We start from the raw sequence: 12255 nt of genomic DNA, 5'->3' as shown, positions 1-12255 counted from the left end.
GCCTCCCAAGTAGCTGGGACCACAGGCACCCGCCACAACGCCTGGCTATTTTTTGGTTGCAGCCATCATTGTTGTTTGGCGGGTCCAGGCTGGGGATTCAAACCCGCCACCTTAGCCGGTTGAGCTATAGGCACCGAGCCAAGTATTGTTTTCTTTATAGTACTATTGTATTTTTAAAACTGTGTATACGTTAACTTGGTAAAAATTAAAATTAAAGACATTTTAATCCTGGTGATAAAGAGAAAAGCTGTTTTGCATTACCTAAAGATAAAGGTAATTCTTTTATTTGTCAGCCCTAATAAGAAACAGAGAAAGGCACTGTAAAAGAAATTTATTTTGGACTAGAGCATTGCAATGGAGATACGCATGCCCAATGTGTGTATTCAAGGAGATAAAGACAAATGTTCCTAAAGGAAAAAAAATGAGGAAGCTGACACAATCGTTTGAAATAACTACTCTTGGGGCAGCGCCCGTAGCTCAGTGGGTAGGGCACCAACTACATATACCCAGAGTGGCAGGTTCAAATCCTGCCCGGGTCTGCCAAACAATGACACTTGCAACCAAAAAATACCCAGGCATTGTGGTGGGTGCCTTCAGGTCCTAGATACTTGGGAGGCTGAGGCAAGAGAATCACTTAAGCCCAAAAGTTGAAAGTGGCTGTGAGCTGTGACGCCACATCACTCTACCAAGAGCAACACAGTGAGACTCTATCTCAATAAAAAAAAAAGAAAATAAATAATTACTCTTGGCTACAAAGATCAATAACAAAGGAGACACCACTTCAAGGTTAGACAGGCAGTTGCTGAGCAGACCTCCTTGCAGAAGTATTTTTTCTATAAGGTTGTCATGGCTTTTATGCAAGGTGGTGGTGTTTGCCATCTTTTGTGATAGTTTGGGGGTTTTTTTGAGACAGAGTCTCATTATGTCGCCCTTGGTAGAGTACCATAGAGGGCGTCACAGTTCACAGCAACCTCCAACTCTTGGGCTTAAGCAATTCTCTTGGCTCAGCCTCCCGAGTAGCTAGGACTACAGGAGCCCACCCCAACACCCAGCTATTTTTTTTTTCAAAGACCCAGCTATTTTTTGTTGCACTTGTCATTGTTGTTTAGCAGGCCTGGGCCAGGTTCGAACCCACCAGCCTCGGTGTATGTGGCTGGTGCCATAACCACTGTGCTACAGGCGCCAAGCCTCAAGCAATACTCTTATCCTCCTGAGTAGCTGATACTATAGGCACTCAGCACAATGCCAAGCTAGTTTTTCTATTTTTAGTAAGAGATAGGGGTCTCACTTTGCTCAGGCTGGTCTTGAACTCTTGAGCTGAAGCAAACCACCTGCCTCATGTTCCCAGAGTGCTAGAATGACAGGTGAGAGACACCACACCCAGCTCAAGTTGCTAACATCTTGATGTTGGATATCTAGCCTCCAGAACTTGGAGAAAATAAATTTCTGTTGTTTAAGCCAACCAGTCTGTGGTTTTGTATTTTTTTTTGAGACAGAGTCTCACTTTGTCACCCTCAGTAGAGTGCTATGGAGTCAACCTCAAACTCTTACACTCAAGCAATTCCTCAGCCTCCCAAGTAGCTGGGACTACAGGCGCCCGCCACAACACTGGCTATTTTTTAGAGATGAGGGTCTTGCTTTGGCTCAGGCTGGTCTCAAACCTGTGAACTCAGGCAATCCACCCGCCTTGGCCTCCCAAGGCCTGGGATTATACGTGTGAACCACCATGCCCAGCCTCAGCCTGTGGTATTTGGTTATGGCTGCCCTAGGAAACTAATACAACAATCTAAATGAAAAGTAATTTGCCTAGAGTTTGCTTTAGTCTAAAGAAAAATTTCCAGCTTGGCGCCTGTGGTTCAAGTGGCTAAGGCGCCAGCCATATACATCTAAGGTGGTAGGTTCGAATCCAGCCCGGCCTGCCAAAACAACAATGATGGCTGCAACCAAAAAATAGCCAGGTGCTGTGGCTATGGTCCTGTGATCCCAGCTACTTGGGAGGCAGAGGCAGGAGACTCGCTTGAGCCCAGGAGTTGGAGGTTGCTGTGAGCTGTGATGTTACAGCACTCTACCCAGGGGGACAGCTTAAGGCTCTGCTGTCTCAAAAAAAAAAAAAAAAAAGAAAGAAAGAAAAGAAAAATTTCCCTGTGCTTCTCCAAGTCCTCTAAACAAACATCAATTAAGAGGTAGTAAAAATCTCGGCTTGGCGCCTATAGCTCAGTGGTTAGGGCACTGGCCATACATACTGGAGTTGGTGGGTTGGAACCCAGCCTGGGCCTGCTAAACAATGACAACTATATCAACCACAAAAAAAAAAAAAAAAAAAAATCCAGGTGTTGTGGCAGGCACTGATAGTCCCAGCTTACTTGGGAGGCTAAGGCGAGAGAATTGAATCGCTTATGCCCAAGAGTTTGAGGTTGCGGTGAGTTGTGACATCATGGCATTCTACTGAGGGTGACAAAATGAATCTGTCTCAATTAAAAAAAAAAGAGAGAGAGATAGGAAAAATCTATTACGAATTATTGAAACTGCTTAATTATTTGATTATGGAAAGTTGGTGAACTATTGTCAACTATTTTTCCTCTTGCTGATCCATAGAAAGTTTCAGACAAGACCAACTTATCCATTTGGCCTTGTGGGCAGACTGTGCAGAGCCCACAAGCTTTTCCAGAATACAGGAAAATATCTGAAATCTGGACAGGGCTGGGCAAGTGAAAGGACAGCAGCACTAATGGAGAAATATAAACTACCTAACAAACAAAAAAAGGAAAAAAAAATCACAAAACAACTGCCCCTTAACACCTGTGTCTTTAAGAGTTTTGTTTTATAGTACTTGAAGGGCACTGAATTCCAGAAAGACTGCATCTCTCCAAAACCCCCTCATTTGCCAGAGCACATTCCAAGGACCTGATAAGCTGGCCTCACAGTAGGAAAAAGAAAAAGGAGGAACAAGCATAGCTACACAGCCAACTCCTGTTATCAGTCTACAGATGAAAAGCCATTTTTTCCCCTTAAAAACTCAAGCCATTTTTCCAGCTGTGGGTACTTTCCTTTCTTTGGTGCCATACAATTTTCCCCTCTCTTCCTTTCTTTCTCTTTCTCTTTCACTCTCCCTCCCCATCAGACAAAGTAAAATGAAGTAAAAGAAACTCTTTACTTCTTACAATTTTAATCCTTGTATGAGAAACATGACTCCCCACCCTTTCAGCAGCTATTGGTTCTAAATAAGAAAATAAGACTACATATGGATAGTGCCTATGGCTCAGTGGGTAGGGCGCTGGCCCCATATACTGAGGGTAGCAGGTTCAGACCTGGCCCGGGCCAAACTGCAGTAAAAAAATAGCCAGGGGTTGTGGCAGGCGCCTGTGGTCCCAACTGCTCAGGAGGCTGGGGCAGGAGAGTCACCTATACCCAGGAGTTGGAGGTTGCTGTGAGCTGTGTGACACCACAGCACTCTACTGAGGGCAATAAAGTAAGACTCTTGTCTCTACCCCCCCCCAAAAAAAGAAAGAAAAGAAAGAAGAGTACATAATTAAGAGATTTTTAAGTTAAATTCATATGTAAATTTAATCATTAATTTTTTTAATTTAAAATATATAAAGCAGCCAGGTATGACAGCTCACACCTGTACTAGAACTCTGGGAGGTCAAGGCAGGTGAGGTCAGGAGTTTGAGACCAGCCTGAGCAAGAGTAAGACCCCCATCTCTACTAAAAACAGAAAAACTAGTCAGGCATAGTGGTGCCCACCTGTAGTCCCAAGCTACTCAGGAGGCTGAGGCAAAAGGATCACTTGAGCCCAAGAGTTTGAGGTTGTTATGAGCTGTGATGATCCCATGGCACTCTACCCAGGGCAATAGAATGAAACTGTCTCAAAAAAAAAAAAAATACAAGTTACATTACATTTGAAAACAATTAGTATAGGCTCGGCGCCTATAGCTCAACCGGCTAAGGCGCCAGCCACGTACACCTAAGGTGGCGGGTTCGAATCCCCAGCCCGGACCCGCCAAGCAACAATGACGGCTGCAACCAAAAAATAGCCGGGCGTTGTGGCGGGCGCCTTTGGTCCCAGCTACTTGGGAGGCGGAGGCAGGAGACTCGCTTGAGCCCTGGAATTGGAGGTTGCTGTGAGCTGTAATGCCATGGCACTCTGCCCAGGGGGACAGCTTGAGGCTCTGTCTCAAAAAAAAAAAAAAAAAGAAAACAATTAGTATAGATTTTCACATTTCTCAAGAATTTCCACATATACAACTGCTAAAACATCATACCATACCAAATCGCAAATAAGTTAATCATAGTCAAATGTCAAAAATAAGAATAATCCATTCCAAAACTTTTATAAGAAAAATATTCAAGGGCAGCACCTGTGACTCAGTGGGTGGGGCACTGGCCCCATATACCAAGGGTGGCAGGTTCAAACCCAGCCCTGGACAAACTGCAACAAAAAAATAGCTGGGCATTGTGAATGGGCGCCTGTAGTCCCAGCTACTTGGGAGGCTGAGACAAAGAAAATCACCTGAGCCCAGGAGTTGGAGGTTGCTGTGAGCTGTGTGACACCACGGCACTCTACCGAGGGTGATGAAGCCATGGCACTCTACCAAGAAAAAAAAAGAAAGAAAGAAAAATATTCAAAATTAGATATGGAAGCTGGGTGCAGTGGCTCATGCCTGTAATTCTAATACTCTGGGAGGCCAAGGCGAGCAGATTGCCTGACCTCATGGGTTCGAGACCAGCCTGAGCAAGAGTGAGACTCCATCTCTAAAAATAGCCGGGCATTGTGGTGGGCACCTATAGTACTAGCTACTCAGGAGGCTGAGGCAAGAGAATCGCTTAAGCCCAAGAGTTTGAGGTTGCTGTGAGCTGTGACACTATAGCACTCTACTGAGGACAACAAAGTGAGATTCTGTCTCAAAAAGAAAAAAAAATTGGATATGAGTGCATCTTCATATTTCACATGACACAGGACACGACCACCCTTTTTTCCATTCCCTAAATACCTGCCTTCCAAATTACTGATAATGATTCAGAAAGCCTGGGGCAATAGCTCACATAAGGAAGGAGGGATCCTCAAACTTTTTAAACAGGGGGCCAGTTCACTGTCCCTCAGACCGTTGGAGGGCCAGACTGCGGGCCCCAGGATGAGTCAGCTGCTAAGCAGGACAGGCAGCAGCGGCAAAAACACCCAGCGGGCTGGATAAATGTCCTGGGCGAGCTGCATGTGGCCCCCAGGCCATAGTTTGAGGATGCCTGGAACAGAGGTTAATGAGGGCAAAGTTTCTAGGGGTTCAGAGGATGAGAAACTGAGAAAAGAAGAAAGCATAAATAGACCATGTATAATATATATGTAGACACATACACAAAATATAGATGCACACTTTGAAATATAGGTGACAGATTTAGTAAGTGAAAGATTTACTATCACATTTCCACATCTAGAGGCAGGTGGCTTCCAGGAACTAAGAGTAGCTCCTGGCTGGCAACCAGCAAGAAAACCACAACCTCAGTCCTATGGACCATAAGGAAGTGAATTCAGTGGACAACAGAAGGTGACTAGAAGCAGATTATACCACAAGCAAGTCTCCAGAGTGTTTTGGGGGGTTTTTTGCAGTTTTGGCTGGGGCTGGCACCCTACTCCTTGAGCCACAGGCATCACCCAAATCTCCAGATTGTAATTGAGTCCAAGCTGTCAAGAAACAAGGTGTTGGCTCGGCGCCTGTGGCTCAAGTGGCTAAGGCGCCAGCCACATACACCTAAGGTGGCAGGTTCAAATCCAGCCCAGGCCCACCAAACAACAATGACGGTTGCAACCAAAAAATAGCCGGGCGTTGTAGCCGGGCGCCTGTGGTCCCAGCTACTTGGAGGCTGAGGCAGGAGACTGGCTTGAGCCCAGGAGTTGGAGATTGCTGTGAGCTGTGATGCCACAGCACTCTACCCAGGGGGACAGCTTGAGGCTCTGTCTCAAAATGGAAAAAAAAAAAAAAAAAACAAAAGAAACAAGGCGTTGGGGCAGAGAAAGTGACTTTTATTTGAAGAGCCGGTAAGCCAGGAAGATAGCAGACTAGATTCCTAAAGAACCACATTTAAGTTAGTATGAACTTTCTGCTCCTCTTTATGTTAGGGGAATAGGGAATGGAGTGTCTTGCAAGAGATAACTGAGGACCATAGACAATGGGGCATTAGTGCCAAAGGTCTGAGGAGGTTGGGAAACTTCTTTGTTCATGGTCAGTTAACTTTGGAGGATGATGTTCCTAACATATTTTTACATAGCATTGTTATCTATGAACATACTTTCCTTATTTCCCAGGAGTTAGTTTTGGAAAAGAAATGGTTATTATCTTTTAGAATTGAACTATAAACTAATTTTTTTTTTTTTTTTTGAGACAGAGTCTCACTCTGTTGCCCTGCATAGAGTGCTGTGGCATCACTGCCCACAGCTCGGCCAGTTTTTCTATGTTTTGTAGTCATGGGGTCTTGCTCTTGCTCAGGCTGGTCTCAAACTCCTGAGTTCAAGTATTAGCCCACCTTGGCCTCTCAAGAGTATTAGGATTACAGGCCTGAGCCACTGCACCCAGCCATTATTATTACTTTTTTTTTTTTTTTTTTTGGAGACAGAGTCTCACTATGTCACCCTCAGTAGAGTGCCATGGCATCATAGCTCATAGAAATCTCAAACTCTTAGGCTTGAGCAATACTCTTGCTTCAGCCTCCCAAGTAGCTGGGACAACAGGCACCAGCCACAACCCCAAATATATACTATTTTCTATATACACACACAGGGTCTTACTCTGTTGCCTGGGATAGAGTACAGTGGCATTATTATAGCTCACTGCAACCCCACACTCCTGAGTTCAAGTGATCCTCCTGCCTCAGTTTCCTGAGTAGCTGGGACTATAAGGTACATGCCACCATACTGAGCTAATTTACATTCTTTCTATAACATAATTAACTAGCCTATTTGCAGAGCTAAGCAGAAACTTTTTTTTTTAAGCTTTTTCCTTTCCCTTTTTTTTTTTTAAAGAGCAGCTCAATGATTTGGGGGGTTGGTCAATACAATACAGAGAACATAAAGAAGAGTACAAAATGGCACTTAACACCCATGCCAGTACTTATCTCATTATGGTTATAACTAAGGATATTATTAATTTTTGTATTATTTGCTTTTCTTTAGAACGTAAAATCAATTATTTGCTTTTCTTTAGAACGTAAATCAGCCATTAACTTGAAAGTGAGGTATATACATAATACATACATAACCTGATACAAAATACTTTTCATAAATAACATTACATTTTAAAATATTAGAAACTGAATATCTGTGCTGACGTATATTTTGACTTAACAGAACAAGCAAAGAACATTCAACTAGGGAGGGTTATACTGGGAATAAAGCTCTTAAAGTTCAAAACATCTTACTCTCCCTTTCTTCACAAACTACACAATTTCCTGAGAGGATTCATTATAGGAAAAATGTCAATCACAGCTTTAATAACTTACTTTGGAAGGAACTAATGGAAAAGCAAATTGGAAGGTGAGATTTCATCTTTGTTTTCAAATAAGTGGTCTTCATTTGTCTTCTTATAGAAAAAGTTTAAATCAGTTTATTATAAACATATCTAAACCATTAATTTTTGCAACTTTCAGGTAAAGTCCAGCACTTCATTTATGCAAAGTCCATGAGAAGAGGTCAGGTCAGGAGAGACCATCTAATCTTAAATCATGACATCATCCATTCAAGTCCTTGGCACAATCCTTCACCAGTAAGAGCACAATGTGCCTGGATATGCTACTGGTGATCTTTGATAGAAGTTAGCTTCAAAAACTAGGAGATTTCTGCTACAGTCATGCATTCTTTAACATCTTGTTTATTAGCAAAAATCACCAATCCAGCTTTCCTTAGGTCTTCATGTGCTAACATTTTATAGAGTTCTGCTCTAGTTACAGAAATCCTCTTGTCTGTACTGTCCACAAGAACTATTACAAATTCTGTGTTAGTATAGTTAAGTGTTCCAGGAAGAACGAAGAGATTCTTGGCCACCAATATCCCACAGTAGGAAACGTGCATTATTATTATTTTTTTGGCCGGGGCTGGGTTTGAATCCGCCACCTCCGGCATATGGGGCCGGCCCCTTACTCCTTTGAGCCACAGGCGCCGCCCAGACACTCGTATTATTAATCACTATCTCCTCTACATTACTTCCTAATGTAGGGGATGTATGTACAACTTCATTCATAGAAAATTGGTAAAGTATAGTAGTTTTCCCTGCATTATCCAACCCAACAGTGATAACTTTGTGCTCCTGGTGACCGAAGAGTTTCCATATCCTGGTGAAGAGAGCTCCCATTCTCAGACAGCGGACTGCCCAACTCCAGCCACCTGGGTCGCCTGGCCTCCCCTGGTTCAAGCTGACCAGGAAGAAAGAGACGCACCGGAGCCTCAGCCTCAGCTGCTACTCCCGCGCTGGCCACCGGTCCACTACCAGGGAACCGGAGGAAGGCTGAGATCTAGGCCGCCCTTGCACGCACGAGGCCCCGCCGCAGCCGCCGCGGCACTGTCCTGGCTCGCAGACATCGGCGCCCACTGCGTAGTCTGCCACAAGCCTCGCGACCAGCATCCTCCCCCAGCTCCTTCCGGCTGCAGCGGTAGCAGCCCTAAACAGAAACTTTTAACCTGAAGGATATTATTGCAGAGGGTCAGAAGCGAAATGGAGCCAGTTATGCTAAGCCTCCCTTTTACTATTACAAGATATCTTGTGAAAATGCAATCAGCCCAACAACTTAATCATAACCTTGTTAAACCCTAAGGGCCCTGCTAAGCTATGCCCAGACTCCTGACTCACAAAAATTGTGAGATAAAGAATGTGCATTATTCTATGCCACAAATTTGTGGTCATTTAGAAATTAATACATGGCGGCTTGGCTTCCATAAGCTCAGTGGTTAGGGCGGGGGCACATGCACTGGGGCTGGTGGGTTAGAACCCAGCCAGGGCCTGCTAAACAACAATGACAACAACAACAACAAATAACAGGGCATTGTGGCAGGCACCTGTAGTCTCAGCTACTTGGGAGGCTGAGGCAAGAGAATCGCTGAAGCACAAGAAGTTTGAGGTTGCTGTGAACTGTGACACAACACACTACCAAGGGCAACAAAGTGAGACTCTGTCTCAAAAAAAAAAGAAAAAGAAATTAATACATGGCAATAGAAATTAATGCAGTAAGCCAAGCTGATCAGAAATAAAAACAATTAGCTTCAGTAAGATCAGCACTATTAAGTCCAGGTCTGTGTTTATTAAATTTTATTTACATAGTAAATAATTTATGCTCCATTTGTTTATATATTTAAATAACTTATGCTCCATTTATTTATATATTTTTAAAATTTTTTTTTAGAGACAGAGTCTCATTTTGTAGCCCTCGGTAAAGTGCCGTGGCATCACAGCTCACAACCACCTCCAGCTCATGGGCTTAGGCGATTCTCTAGCCTCAGCCTCCTGAGTAGCTGGGACTACAGGCACACCCCACAATGCCCGGCTATTTTTTTGTTGCAATTTGGCCAGGGCTGGGTTTGAACCGCCACCCTTGGTATATGGGGCTGGCACCCTACTCACTGAACCACAGGCCCCACCCAATTTATGCTCCACTTAAAAAAGGAGACAGAATAAGGCTACAACTGGTCCTTTAGAGTTACATATGTAGCTGTTAATTAACACAAAGAGAAAAACAGTTTCTGTTACAAAATGTGAGAAGGCTATGCTATAAAGTACTAAGATTGTTGAATAATCTCAGATGCAATCATATGGCAGATAGAATCCTAAGAAAACAAAGCAGAGCTATGCATTAAAGTGATACATGAAGCTATGCTTAAAAATTGAGATGGAAAAACATTAACAACCCTCTCTCTACTTCAAGCCAAAACTACTGTTGTTGGCCATCAATTTCCTAAAGTAAATCCTTATTTCAAGGTTTATTTTTGTAGACTATGTCGCTCTTAGTGGAGTGTTGTGGCATCATAGCTCACAGCAAACTCTTGGGCTTAAGCCATTCTCTTGCCTCAGCCTCCCAAGTAGCTGGGACTACAGGCACCCACCACAACGCCTGGCTATTTTTCTTTGTTGTTGCAGTTGTCATTGTTGTTTAGCAGACCTGGATTGGGTTTGAACCCACCAACCCCGATGCATGTGTCCAGCACCCTAACTACTGAGCTATGGGCACCAAGTCTCAAGGATTTTTTTTTAAGTTCAAGGGACATCAATAGTTGTACAGTTTTATGTTTTATAATATGGTCCATTCTTGGAGCATTTTAATTTTCTTCTTGTAACATCTTCACAGTTACTCTGGTGATTGCAATTGTTATTTTAAATTTAAAACAAACTAACTTGAATTAGTATCAATCAGCTTAGGCCGGATACAGTAGCTCACATCTGTAATCCTAGCACTCTGGGAGGCCAAGGCTATTGGATTGCCTAAGCTCAGGAATTCAAGACCAGCCTGAGCAAGAGTGAGACCCCCATCTTTAAAAAAATAGCCAGGGGGTGGCACCTGTAGCTCAAAAGGGTAGGGCGCCAGCCCCGTATGCCGGAGGTAGTATGTTCAAACTCAGCCCCGGCCAAAAAAACAAACAGAGCCAGGGGGGCTGGCACAGTGGTTCACATCTGTAATCCCAGCACTTGGGAGGCCAAGGCAGGTAGCCAAGGAGCTCACAAGTTCAAGAACAGTCTGAGCAAGAGCAAAACCCCACCTCAAAAAAATAGCCAGGCATTGTGGTGGGTGTCTGTAGTCCCAACTATTTGGGAGGCCCATGCAAGATAATTGCTCAAACCCAAGAATTTGGGGTTGCTGTGAGCTGTGATGCCATAGCACTCTACAGAGGGCAACAAAGTGAGACTCTTGTCTCAAAAAAAAAGAAAGAAATTTAAAATAAAACAAAATATATCAATCAGTTTAAATGTTATATAAAATTCTGTACCTATACAGCTCTCTCTCTCCTCTTTGTGTTATTATTTTCACAAATTACATCTTTATACACTATGATTTCCTGTCTTACTTTTACTATAGTCACATTCTCAAAAGGCAGCCCCAACAACATGCCTTTCAGCATCTGCTCCAAGAGATTTTTGTGTGTAAGACCACTAAAACCTGCCACTGGAAGTGAAGATGAGAGTGCAATAAAGAGATAGTTGTGAAACCTAGGAAGAAAGTGGGATTTATAATGACAGTAACACAGGAGATCCTGCAAAGCTACAATATAGCAAACACAAGGTACAATAAATATACTGTCAGTGTTATTTTGTATCATCTAGGCATAAGTTAAAACATTGTTTTAAAGTTTTTAAAGTATACATATATTGTTTCCAATCGGGTATCAGTTTTTGTTTTTGTTTTTGAGATAGAGTCTCACTTTGGTAACCCTTAGTAGAGAGCCATGGTGTCACAGCTCAGTACAACTTCAAACTGTCAAGCAATTCTCTTGCCTCAGCCTCCCAAGTAGCTAGGACTACAACCCACCCACAATGCCTGACTATTTTTAGAGATGGGGTCTCCTCTCACTCTGGCTCAGACTGGTCTCGATTCTGTGAGGTCAGGCAATCCACCCGCCTCAGCCTTTCAGAGTGCTAGGATTACAGGCCTGAACCACCATGCCTGGCCTTATGTATCTGTATATTAAAATAATTATCAAATACTCTAGCTATAAAGACATTAGAAATTCCATAGAAACTATAATTTTTGACTCTACCCCATGCATACAAACATACCATCACTGGTTCCAGCTCTTTTTTTTTTTTCAGAGACAGAGTCTTACTTTGTCACTCTAAGTAGAGTGTCATGGCATTACAGCTCACAGCAACCTCCAGCTCTTGGGCTTAGGTGATTCTCTTGCCTCAGCCTCCCGAGCAGCTGGGACTATAGGCATCTGCCACAACACCCAGCTAAGTTCCAGCTCTCTTTACACATAGCTTGTAGAAAGCACGGAATGTGAGAAGGTGGGAAGGATGCTTTTGCCTTATGGAATATGCAGAGGTCCCCTTCAAGCTTTGTAGGGCTCAAACCTGTGTGAGTAATTACTGCTGTAGTCCAGTATTTTCTTTTATAAATGAGAAAACTGGACCTTAAAGTAAGAGAGTTTCCCAAGATTGGCATGGCAGAACCTGAGTTAAAACATATTTCCTGGCTCGGCGCCTGTGGCTCAAGCGGCTAAGGCGCCAGCCACATACACCTAAGGTGGCGGGTTCAAATCCCCAGCCCGGGCCCGCCAAACAACGATGG

At 43.5% G+C, this 12255-nt stretch overlaps 1 pseudogene; it reads right to left on the bottom strand.

Moving 5' to 3' along the window:
- Positions 1–7708: 7708 nt before the first annotated feature.
- Positions 7709–8410, bottom strand: LOC100963626 (annotated as a pseudogene).
- Positions 8411–12255: the final 3845 nt, after the last annotated feature.

This window comes from Otolemur garnettii, unplaced genomic scaffold, assembly GCF_000181295.1.
Source record: "Otolemur garnettii isolate 467f Iridium unplaced genomic scaffold, OtoGar3 scaffold00052, whole genome shotgun sequence".
Classification (NCBI taxonomy): Eukaryota; Metazoa; Chordata; class Mammalia; order Primates; family Galagidae; genus Otolemur; species Otolemur garnettii.
Note: the sequence above shows the minus strand (reverse complement) of the source record. Positions and strands in the feature narration are given on the sequence as shown.